The sequence below is a fragment of the Chiroxiphia lanceolata genome, chromosome 6 (genome assembly GCF_009829145.1).
Source record: "Chiroxiphia lanceolata isolate bChiLan1 chromosome 6, bChiLan1.pri, whole genome shotgun sequence".
Classification (NCBI taxonomy): domain Eukaryota; kingdom Metazoa; phylum Chordata; class Aves; order Passeriformes; family Pipridae; genus Chiroxiphia; species Chiroxiphia lanceolata.
The window spans coordinates 8,506,945-8,519,289 of record NC_045642.1 but is presented as its reverse complement, the minus strand read 5'-3'; the positions used below and the strand labels follow the sequence as shown (position 1 = coordinate 8,519,289).

The following is a 12,345-nucleotide window of genomic DNA, read 5'->3' as shown; positions in this document are numbered from 1 at the left end:
CAGCTGCTTACAAGAATAAACGCCAATATTATCACTGGGAAGAGTACTGGTATAGCAAAAGGATGGTAAGTTTTATTCTGTTGGGGATAAGATTTACTTTATACAGAAACAGAGTAATAAAAAAGCATAACTTTTCATTACGTAATTGCTATCTTTCTTTTTACCTTTTAATATGTTTAAACAGTATTGAAGAGAAACAATTATATTCTTTTGATATTAAAAAGACTGCAAAAGAGGAAGGTGCTCTGTAATTAATAAATCTTTGTTTGAAGAGGCACACATTCAGTGCTTAGAAGACAAACACAAGCTATTTCTGTCAAGATATGCTGAAACACCCAGACATAAGCCCAGATACTAAAAAGATGGGATTTGCTGCTCACAGCAGCTTTCACACACACAATATGACTTACTGTTTATCTGGTAGTTTACTAGTGGGTGATGTGAGGTAAGATGCATGCATTTTTCAAGTTAATTACTCTACAAGTTAATTACATTTCTACAAAAACAAAGGAACCAAGAGAGACCATAGAAAGAACCAACTTTTCCCAAAAAGAGAAGGATGAATCAATATATTTACCTTTACTCTCAACCCAAATATATTTGGATTTAAAGAAAACAAAAAAAAATTAGTGAATACACATATCACTTTATTTTCCCTTTCCTTCTGCAAAGAGAAGTTAACAATATCAAAACAACAGCTGTGCACCACTCTGAACTGAAATTAAGTTCATGGTGTTCCTGAAAATGTCATACCCACACAGGGCAGAGGCACAGATGTCTCAGTACCACACCAGCTTAACTAGTGTAGGTAACTTCACACTCTGTTGCCTGGCTAACAGTTACACCTACTGAAACAACCCATTGAAGGGGGGAAACCAATTTTAAGAAGGCACAGATAAATAACTGCAGAGTGGTACTTGAGTTATCTTCCAGATTAACCTTTACTGTATTTATTTATGTTGTCCTAGTCACTGAAGGACTCAGCAGATGAGCAGTAGAACTTGTTGGGCACCTAAATGGCAACTCCAGTTTGTTTAAGCATGCACTTCTGGAGAGCATCAGTCTTCTTACATGCTTAATGCCCTCCATCACAGTTTTGCCTTTTTCCTTGGTCATTATTGCAGAACAAACAAGCAAAATTGCCCCTTCTGAAAACACCTCTCCCAGGTGTATCACTATAAACTTAGTGGTATCTCACAGGAGAAAGAGCCCATAATTAAGACTCAACTGACTGCTCGGAGACTCAGTCCCCATCCACTGATGTCCCTGGGATTCCTCCTATTGCTTCCCTGACCACCCCAGACCTGAGAGGCAAGACACCCATGGCTAGACCTAATTAGTCATGGAAATATCCAAGTATTTTAAGCAATTCAACATCAGTTCCATGAATTTAGGCAGACTACAATGTTAAGAATTTTTCTGTGTGTGCACGAGTAGATAGCATTGATTTCAGCAATAATTGCCTAGAAAGACAATTTTAGAAGCAAATTAGCAGTTAAATAATTGTAGAAATTATACAGAGAGATTTCTTTGATTGGATAGTTGTAATAATAGCTACAGAAATCCATCCTACACAGATCCTACATTACATTGCACTACATTATTTTAGCCTAAAGTTAATATTGTTGAAAACAAATCACATTTCAAGAACACGCTCCTGTAAGATTATTTCTTCGGGGCGATTTTAATTATCTGCATTACGCTGAAAAATATTGGATACATTAAAATATCTGATAAACTTCGAATATTCCATACACCATTATCTCAGTCCTGTTCCCATTATCTGTTACTTTTAATTCATCACCGATTTTTCAAATGAGCTGCTGGCTTTTCAACAAAACACACACTGTGCCCAGCCAGTCCATCTAAGAGGGGTGAGTGTTCTGCAGCGTGCTGGAGGACTGGGGTGTAATTTCAGATAAGCATTATATGTGCTTCCCTTCCAGCATTCGAAGAGTTTCACTAATTGTAGTGGCTGACTTTTGGAGGACAAAAAGGAGATGAATATCAAGACACCATTCCAGTCTCCTACCTAAGGCACGCTGCAAAACCAAAGGAAGCCAGAGTCATCACAAAAGGAAGAGAAAGGAACTGAAATGTCTCCCACATGAAAACCAGCAGCAGAGTTTCTGTGGGCTCTACCCAGGCCAGGATTTTCACCAGCGTGTTTCCAGCTCCCAAATAAATTACAGCAAGAAGCACAAGATGTCGAGCTCTATCTCATACAACCCTAATACCCCAATTCTTTTGATGCATTCAGGGAACAAAGCCTTACCAGTGTTCACCTGGCATCCCATTAGCTCTGCCTGAAATACCTACAAAGCAAAGAATATTTCATTTGCAACTGGAAAGACTACTTAGCTTGGCATGCTTGTCCTCTTCCCTTTCCCTAATCCATAATCCCCTCCTCTCTTTAGCTCATCCCTGTGCACAGCTCTCAGCACTTGGCTTGACAAATTGGTCTCCAGTTTCAGCTGCACAGACACTGCTGGGAATGCAGCACAGCCCCGAGCTCTGGTTGTGTGTGGAGACACCAGGAACACGTGGACACACGTTGCCTGCCAGGTGTCTCCACGGCTGTTCGTGAAACACAAGTGTCCCCTTCAGCCAAACAGAGCCTGGTTTTCCAGGAGTTTATTTTCTGTGCATCTTAGTCATGGTTTATACTCTTTTAGTGCTGATTATTCTAGTTTTGGATATTCTGTTTGTCCATACAGGAGGGTAGGAAACGCCACCCTGAACTAAGCAGGATTCATCCAGTGTCTCCATCAGTCTGTGCAGCCAGACACTACCAGAGAGTGCACCAAACCTACATTTTTGGGGTTCCTAAACTACCCATTTCTGTGGCAGCGAATCCTACAGCCAGAGGGACTGTGAAGCAGCACTGACTGGTTTTGAATTAGGCTTCCCCCCCCCCCTCAATTGCTGATTGTCCCCTTATTGCTAGTGCTAGGAGACAAAGCAAACAAAGAACAGTATTTATCTTTGTTCTATAATATTGTGACATTTAAACAAGGAAAATGGGAACTGTCAAATAGGGATTTTGATATTGATGGCGATGATGGACTGGATTAGCAGAGAAAGGATCTGACTGATGATAAGCCAAAAGAGGATGGAATAATTAATGCCCAGGATTGAATTTTTATGGGCAATGAATCACTTTAAATTCATTTTACATTTCTATCAGACTATAAATTTGATCTAATATTCTTAGATTTCAATGAGGCATTTGACTTTATCTCTCACATTTTGATTAATAAAATATAAAATGAATATGGTGCCTATGCCACAGATTCTAAATGATTAAATTGAGCAGCAGTGCTTCTAGTAGACCCATATGGGGAATGATGCTCGGCCTTGCAGTCAACATTTTTATCAGTAGCCTGGAGGAAGTCAAAACTATCTGATAAAAGTTCTGAGATGACAACTGGGAAAGGGATGAACAATGAAGCAGACAGGCAGATACAGTCAAGTATCAGACCACACATCTGGAAATACAGAGTACAGACCAATTTCACGGGTAAGAGTGTCTACAGAGGGGAGCAGTGATGGAGGGTTATGTCTACTGAGCAGACTGCAGCTTCCATGAGTAGGAGAAGCATTGTAGCTTCAGGGGTCGTTAATCTTGCTTCTCTCAATTACACCTAAGTCTGCAGAGCAGACTTCTTCCAAAAAAAAAAAAAATAATCTTGGAAGCAGAGGTGAATAATCAGATCAATGGGAACCGCTTCAGGAGAAACCTTAATTCAATTCTTACGTTTGGGAAGATCAGCACTACAACAAAAAATTATATTACATCTGACACTGATGCTGATGCCCGTAGCTGATAAACCAGGAATACCAGACCAGCTGTGGAGGCTGCAGTTTCAGAGGGACATCAGACTGGAAAGACTTCAAAAAGGACTCAAAAGGATGATGAAAGATGTGGAAAATATGCCTTTGATTGAACCCTATGAGAACTCAAAGGAGAAGAGTAGCTGTGCATGGAAAAGAGATTTTGGAGGTCTTCAGTCTGGTGGGTAGGGTGGCCAGAAAACACAGTGGTACAAGTTCAGCTTTGAGGTCTATACATTTCCAAATGTGATAGTAATGTCCTTCAGCAGTACTTCTGGTGAACTGCCTGGTCCCTCACAAATTTTAGTTAGGATTTCATAGTCTCTTAAAGGTTGCCTGGAGCTGCCACACTTGTATCAGTCACTAAAACCAAGAGAAAACTTACGGCTCACGTTATTCAGAAGGCAAATTTGACATCAGCGACTCCTTCCAAATGCCTAGAAATGTTTTAGCAACACAAGTTTTCCCATGTTCTGTACTCCTTCTTATTGCCAACTACCCTTCTCCAATTTGCACTATTCTTTTGGATATAAGATGACTGCAGGAAAAGCTGCATGTGCCCAGGAGTAACCCCAGCTGGTCAATAGGATTTTTGTACATGGCTTCTCAGTAAAACATAAGGCTTTGACTTTGCTCAGTATAACCTAAACAGCTTTTGGTAGGTGATAATCTGGTAAAATTCTTTTTGAAAATAACTCAATAATTTCATATTAATTACATGACTCCATAAGCTTTTTATAGGTGTTTCATTAGCCAAAGAAAAGGTAGATATAGAAAACAGTGCTTTTTTAAATAGCAGTAGAGCCACAAAGAACACCTCATAAAACATCTAATCAACACTCCCACTTATTCATCCAGAAAAAACCACTGCCTGTAGACAATTTAAAGCCCAAGCTCTAATTCTCTAATAAAGTCAAACATTTGTTTTTAAATAGCAACACACTGTAGATACCAAGCCTTGCATAGGGAATATATTAAATATATATTAATATATTCAGGAGGTTGCAGCTTTGAAAACATGTCTGTTACTGTGCACTATGAGAGCAAAAGCTTTAGCCTGTTTATGGACTGCCAGTCAACAAAGGACAGGGGGGTTTTGTGTGCATATTTAATTCAGCAGCTACACAAGCAATAGGAAATTCAGATAAACCCATCTGAGAACATTGGACAGCTACAACAGTCAAGCATGTATTAGCCTTAAAAACATTCAGCCAAGACATTTTACCACAAGATCAGAGAAGTGCTTTTAAAATGCCAAATAAAACCAAAACCATCTTTTTTAAGGATTTCTTAAAGCCACCCCTAAAAATTTCAGCTCAAAGGCATCGCATCAAAGACATCCTACAATGACAGAAAACTGCAAAAATGCATTTCCTTTCTTAATTAGCCATGACCTCTATAGAAATCCAATTTTTCATCACTGACCTATTCATCTGCCAAAGCTACTCATCAGATTAAAGGAAAACTGCACAAAGAAAGAACGAGGAAAGTCTGTAATGGTTTCTTTTAAACCAGTTTTTCAGAACTTGAGTGACAAAGAAGACCACATAAGCTAAATAATTTTCATTTTCAAAACAAAGAACAACTATTTGGTAAGACTAAGCTAAATAATTTTCATTTTCAAAACAAAGAACAACTATTTGGTAAGAAACTGCTCCCACAGATAAACTTCCACATTTCAACTCTTTTCTTACCATTTTACATTGGTTGCCAAAACATTTTGCTGGCCTCAGTTACTTCATTGTTCAAGAAATACCACAGAAAACTAATACATCTTTGTTTCCTATTCCTTTGGAATCTGTTTTTTGACATTTTAATTTCCATGCATTTAAGTGTTTAGCCTTTGTCTTTTAAAAACCTTTCTCTTAGCCTTGCAAGTTTCACATATTTATGTAACAATCTTTCTGTGTTATCCCAGCTAGTTACTTTATCAGGTTAAATTTACAAAACCCACACCTCTCAAACACAGGGCAACAATCTGTTTGAAGACATTTTACTTATTTTCAGCTAAAGACACCGCAGTGAGATCATCATATCACTAAACAGCAGAGTGGTGCAGGATAGCCCTGCTGCTTTTTCATTACCTGGTATACAGATGGATTGTAATTCATACTGGCTTCCTTCAGGAATTTTTTATCACCACGCATCTGCACGAGCATTTAGGAAAACACAGGACCAGCAGGTACGTTGTGTGAAAAGACTTTCCTAGAGAGCAGCCGAAATCACTACAGTCAACACAGAGGCTTTTAAGCCATAACGAGGAAAATGCACACACATGAAGGCAATTCAGAAGTTTCAAAAGAAGAGCTACAGCTGCTTCCCTGCTGATGCACCAAACATGATGGTAATACCTGAAAAGTGGAGAATATGCCCAGACTTACGCTCTGTGATTAAAATCTTGCAATGTTTCTCCTCTGATTTCTCCCATGTGTTCTTCCTATTCAAAGTCAATAGGAATCAGCTGGGGTATTTCCCTTAAAAGGTGAACACTGGTATATTGCTATCAGGTGATTAAAATGCTAGACAAGGTGTTGTGGATAGTTTCAGATCTACAGCAATGTGTTGTGGAGAAAATGAGGGAAGGGGTACCTTCTTATGAGTCTAGATTTTTATGGTTTTCATCTTTGAATGTTCTTTCACTTTTCCTTCCTTACTCCCGCGCCCAGAATACAGAAAGGAATTTGCCCTAATGTAACTTCCAGACCAAGTAGTAACATTATGTGTGTTATATTTTGCTACACACACTGTATATACCTCACACCTGCAAAAGTAATTGTTATTTAAATATTAATAACATAATCATTTCTTGTCACCCAGATGGGACCCGTAGTACTTATATCTTCAGATTTTCTGTTTTCTGCGATAACTCCTGTTTTATAAAAGGAAGTAGCCAAACCAAACCACTTACATGTGCTATTGAGAGGCCCTTAAAAGCATCATCTCTGTTCAAAGATGCCCTTCAGACACCTATTGGCATAATTTCTCCATTTCAGACTCTAAGAACATTACTGGCCTTTCCACCTGTGACAACCATGATGAGATGCAGGTGTTCCCCTTATGCCCTTCTGCACGTATGTAGGACTGCCATCAAAATGTCAGGTCAAGGACTGGGCTTTGCTCTTAATGGCTTCTTTTCCAGACCCTTTGTCATAGACCTTTTCAAATGTGGAACTATTGAAAGTCATATTTAAGGAGAGAGAAGGGAAAAGAGGGAAGATCCTGACGGGTTTTCAAAACTGTGCCAGGAACACTACAAATACTTCAGCAGCAAACTGCTCTGTGTGAGCTGTACATTGTTTTTCCCATATCCTGTACTTCTAACTAAATACCCTCATTGGGAATGTTTTTCTCTGGGGTGCTTTAGCTGAGAAATGCCCTGTGTCCAAAGCTCACCAGTGCTATCCCACCTGGCTGGTAGGAAGGCAGTGCCTCACCCATGGCCCTCAGGATTAGCTGTAAAAGACAGATTAGTTCAGTAAGTGCAGTAGTTCCTTCCTTGGACTCAGAGAAGGGAGTGAGAACAGTAAATAATCACTAAAATGTTCATTTTATTTTTTTTAATGAAATGTTGACATGTTTTGACATTAAAGCCTAAATTAATATGCAAATATCAGTATTTACTGCAGCAGAGACAACCATTCCCACACGACCAGGAAAATACCATACACAGAAAATTACTCACAGTCCTCTTCCTTTTGTTCATCGACCTGACCTCAAGTGAGTGTGAAAGACTCAAAAAACAGTGCAGTGAAGACCAGGAGGGTGCCATACACTACAGGGTGACTGAACACGTCAGAAAATAAGTTCTTCTCTAACCATAGGTCTTAAACAGCCAGTCAGCATTCCATACAAGCATAACACACAAGGATACCCTTCAACCTCCCCTGAGATATTTGCTTGTCTTAATCTACAGAGAACAGTTTCATCAAAGTGGTTTCAGTATATATGAATTTGACGTATTAGATATCTATGTGAATACTATAACCAGATTGTTTATTATCAGCTAATTATTTATTGATCAGGTCAGATCCAGGAATGTAGTGGAAGAAGGTAACTCGAGACTGGTGGATCTATACCAAGTATATCCATCAAAGCCTCAAATCCTGACAAAGAAGCATCTTTTTCATGCTCCTGGTAGAGCATGAATGCTTCCACCCTTGCTGTAGATCCCTGTTTTGTTTGGAATGAGTCAGAACTTGAACTTTCCACTGTTCTTTCACAGGTTATCCGAGATGCCTGCATGTATTCTGCTCTGTTGAGATGATCAGAACATCAAAATAGCAACGTGACCAACTTGAAACTATTGATTTCCTAAAATGCTGGACTGGTAATTCTGGAGAGCAACCCCAGGAGGTGCAGAGTGCCTGTTTCGATGTCCTCACCAAATTCCACAAGGCAGAGCTGGACCCAGGGAAGGACTAGGGCCCCACACGCTCGCAGCCCTTGCCTGTCCAACGGCTCCTCTGGCAGTGAAAACACCAACCTGCACGCTTCCAGATGTGCCAATACTGGTGCTTTTTGTGGAGTTTCAGGAGCTGAGAGGAGTTGAGTCGGTGCTCAGGTAGCTGCCATCCACTGAGGAGGAGGTGGGACTGCCAGTTTAGCAGCTGGCACGGAGCACTCTCCGAGTTGTTCAGTCAAAGCTCCAGCTGCGAGAAGCAGCCACTGCGCTGGAGGTGTCGTTATTGTTTGTGAAATCATTGTTAATTAAGGTGAGATCTCACTGTGCTGGCGTTCAGCAAGCACAGGAAGAAATGGACCTTTCCCTGACAGGTTTATCGTTCAAACACAATACACAAGCAAGCACAGAGGATGATGGAAAGTGTAAAAGGTATATTTTAATGTTTCTTAAAACTTCGTTAGCCCAGAATCCCCCCCCCCCCCCCGCAGTCTCTCTGATCAGTTGATTAATCTCATAAGCAACACAGCTGTGAGCAACACGCCTCTTCCTCTGTTTTACTCAGACAACAGCAACATATGTATTGACTGGCTGAGAGATGCTCCACCAATATCAAATCAGATTTCGATATCTGCCTGTCAAAGTTACACCCATTTCAGAAACTACCTCTCCTTCCACCAGGGGGAAACAGGTGCCCAGGGTTCATGGCTCTGATTCATGAAGGAGTTTTACCTGGCTGGAGCATGGCAGGAGTCAACCCAAAACTGCACATTCCCTCATTCGATTTTTGGAGCATTACTTTTCCCTTTCTTGACAGATATATTCAGTTTGACTCAGTTTTTGCACTGGTTATTCTATAATCCACGAGAAATCACAGTTTTGTGCTTCTGATGATGGTGGACAATGTAATTTCATTTTCAACCTAAATTCAAGCAGTGGTCCTGGGGTTGACATAATGTTGAAGTTAACAACTAATTCTGCATGTCACTGAGCAGTTTGGTATATATCCAGCTAAAGAAGCATAAAATACTTCTAAAATTAAAAATAAAGCTTCTTATCTGCTGTTTGAAACCTAATCACTCTGTAGTTGATGGTGAAAGTGTCCTGAGGCACTGACCAGCACTGAGGTCTGGCTCTGAAACCCTAAGAGAAAGATAAGCAATCTCCCAACACCTGGAAGCCCAACACCTCATCCTGCCAGGATCTCTTCTCAAGGAGATATTTGCCCTTTGTGTTGAATTCTTATTGAGGTGTAAGGAAATTTTGTAGATCTCAGGGATCAGCAAACTTTTGAGTTGTCTTCTGAAGCACTAGCACCAGAGTAAAACTTCTGTCTTTTCTCTCCATGCCCCAGGTTCCCTGCTTCATCCTCACACACAGTGATGCCACATGTCTCCTACAAACCCAGTAGAAGAACCGAGCATTTATCTGTGAGTGGTGTACATATGTACGGATATAAATTTCCCACAGAGGGAAATGTTCCCCAGTGGAGAAAGCTTTGGTAAAAATGGTGCATGACAAATGCTGTTCCCAATGTTTAATGCATCATGGAACACCACTTGGACTCCGTGGCAGTGGATGTGCTCTGTGAACCATACATATATTAAACGCAGACGTCTGTAAAATCACATTGGCTGAACAGAAATCCAGACCTACATGTAGACTACTCCATGTAAACATATAGAAGTTGACCTTCTTAGACAAAAATGATGTTCTTGATTGAAAATATGGCTCTACCACATATTTTGCCCCTGCCTTCAATGGGAGGCAGCACTTCATGTGTTCCATCTCGGTGGAAGACAGAGCTTTTAAGGTTGATTGACATTCAATTTATGCACCTCAGCAATTGTACCTACTGATCAACACTGAATAGGAGTAATAAAGTTTTACTGGTGATTGCAGCTGTAAAGCTCAAAGCTATGAAGTACAACAGATTACATTTAGTACCTTAATGTAACTACCTGATAATCTGAAATCCCCAAGTAATGCCAATTGGTGGCAGTATTTTACACGGCGTGTGCTATATACACCGTGATTATGTACTTTGGTTTGGCACTATTTTGGCTTCCCAACTCTTTCTTTTTTTTCCCAAGGTGTTGGCTATGAGATACCTACAAATATATTTTTTAACTCTATTGGATTTCTTCACTTAAAAGTGAGATCATTGCTGTGTCATAAAGACATACAGACCACAAAGGAAGAAGCAGAATATTCATACACTTCATTCTACTCTTGAATCTCACCCTCAAGCATGAAAAGGTGTCTTGTTGCATTGTCAGAAATACCTCAGCTTTTGTAACTCAGCTCCGAGAGCCTGACTACCTCCGAGGGAACACACATTTCATAACTTAGATGTGGTGCCAGAGTTCCTGTGAAATCCAGACTGACTTGACAAGCCAAGGTAAAAAATTAGCCATTCCTCTGTTCATGGGTCAATTCATCTTACAGAGATAAATCAAACTGTGGTATTTACACGCTCGGAACAAGTAATGCAGTATGAGGCACTGTTCCACCAACCTACAACCTGCAAATGAGAAACCTTATTATATTATGGCTATAAAACTGGCATCAATTGTATACAATTACTGTACATACATATTAACAGCTTCAAAATGTGGATTCACATCCCTGCTCCTTTCTTAAAACCATAGGATCAATCTAGCCATATATCAATTTTAGCCTCTTTCAATTATTTTAGCATAGCCTCAGAATTATATTTGGCATCTCTATCTGGCACATACAATAACTGCCAGCAACAGTAACCATTTCTGCATTGAGGTCACGGAGTATATCGGCTGCTGTAAGAAGTCTGGAGAGTGCAGGACAGTGCCTGACTTAAAAAGTCAAGGGAAATAGGAAGAATATAACCCAGAAATTGTCGGAGCTCTCAGCTGCATTTGAGGTGTAGCACTCAGATCTTAGCGCAGCTTGCCCTCTCCTAACCCCTCCTTACCTTCCCCTCCTCCCCGCCACACACACAGAGAATCACTGGAAATGATCCTTTCGTTTAACAAAAGCCTCTTCCCGTCCCTTTCTCTGCAAGGAACAAGACCTAATCCAACTATCCCGTCCCACAGGGAAAAGCTGTTATTTGTGCGCCAGCCAGGCAGACCGGGGGGGTGATGGCAGCTCCGGCTGCCTTTAGGGAAAGGCAGAAAACCCGAGCATCCCCTCTCCACAGAGGAGCCTCTGTTCAGAGAGCGGGTAAGAAGGGATGCGGCAGACAAAGAGAAGCGCCGGGCTGTTCCCCGCTCTCGGCAGCGCCGGGCACAGGGCACTGATTCCCGTTGTCGTGCGCGGCTCGGGCAGGCGGGGACCCTGTGCCACTGCAGCAGGTGAGGCTGCTGGGCGGGAGGGAGCCCGGGCAGCCCGAGCGTCCCCGCAGAGCCGCGCCGTCCCCGCGGGCAGGGCGGTGACTGTCACCACTGTCACCGTGACAGCGCCGCCGCCGCGCTCTCCCCGCGCTCTCCCCGCGCCCTCCGCGCTCCTTACCCGGCTCGGCGCGGGCGCTCGGCAGGAGGGCGACGACGACCCCGAGCAGCAGGACGGCCACGGCCGCGGCCGGGCCCGCTCCCCCGCCCGCGGGCCGGGCGCTGCGCGGGGCCGCGGGGCCGGGCGCTGCTCGGGGCCCCGCGGGGCGCGCCCCGCTCCGCCCGCCCGCCGCCCGCCGCCGCCGCATCCCCGCGCCTCGCTCGGCCCCTCAGCGGGCAGCGCTGCCCATCGCCGCCGCGCCGGGCTCTACAGCAGCAGCAGCAGCAGCAGCAGCGGCTCCGCGGGCAGGCGCGGCGGGAGGCGGAGCGGGGGGCGCCGCATCGCCGCCCGCGGGACGCGCGGGGCCGGAGCTGCTCAGCGGCGGCGCGGCCCCTCGGGCTCCGGCGCGGGGAGCGCCGCGGAACGCAGCTCCTTCATCCACAAAGGGCTCACGGCGCCGCCAGAGCCGGCCCCGCTCCCCGCCTTCCGAGCGCGGGGAGGCGGGAGCGGGGGCGGCGCTGCCGGGGCCGCGGGGACCCCTCCGCCGCCCCCCTCGGGAGGAGCCGCGGCCGCGGCAGGTGAGGCAGTCGGCGGTGGGGACGGGACCCGGCCCGCTGCGCCGGCCAGGGCACGTGGAGCGC

The 12,345-nt window shown here is 43.5% G+C and overlaps 1 protein-coding gene across 1 annotated transcript in view; it reads right to left on the bottom strand.

Annotated features, from left to right (window-relative positions):
* Positions 1-11,790, bottom strand: part of KIAA1549L (KIAA1549 like) — a 135,831-nt gene extending 124,041 nt beyond the window's left edge. Inside the window, exon 1 of the mRNA XM_032691928.1 lies at positions 11,726-11,790. The gene's annotated coding sequence lies outside the window, so the exon portion shown is untranslated. The remainder of the gene's footprint in view (positions 1-11,725) is intronic.
* Positions 11,791-12,345: the final 555 nt, after the last annotated feature.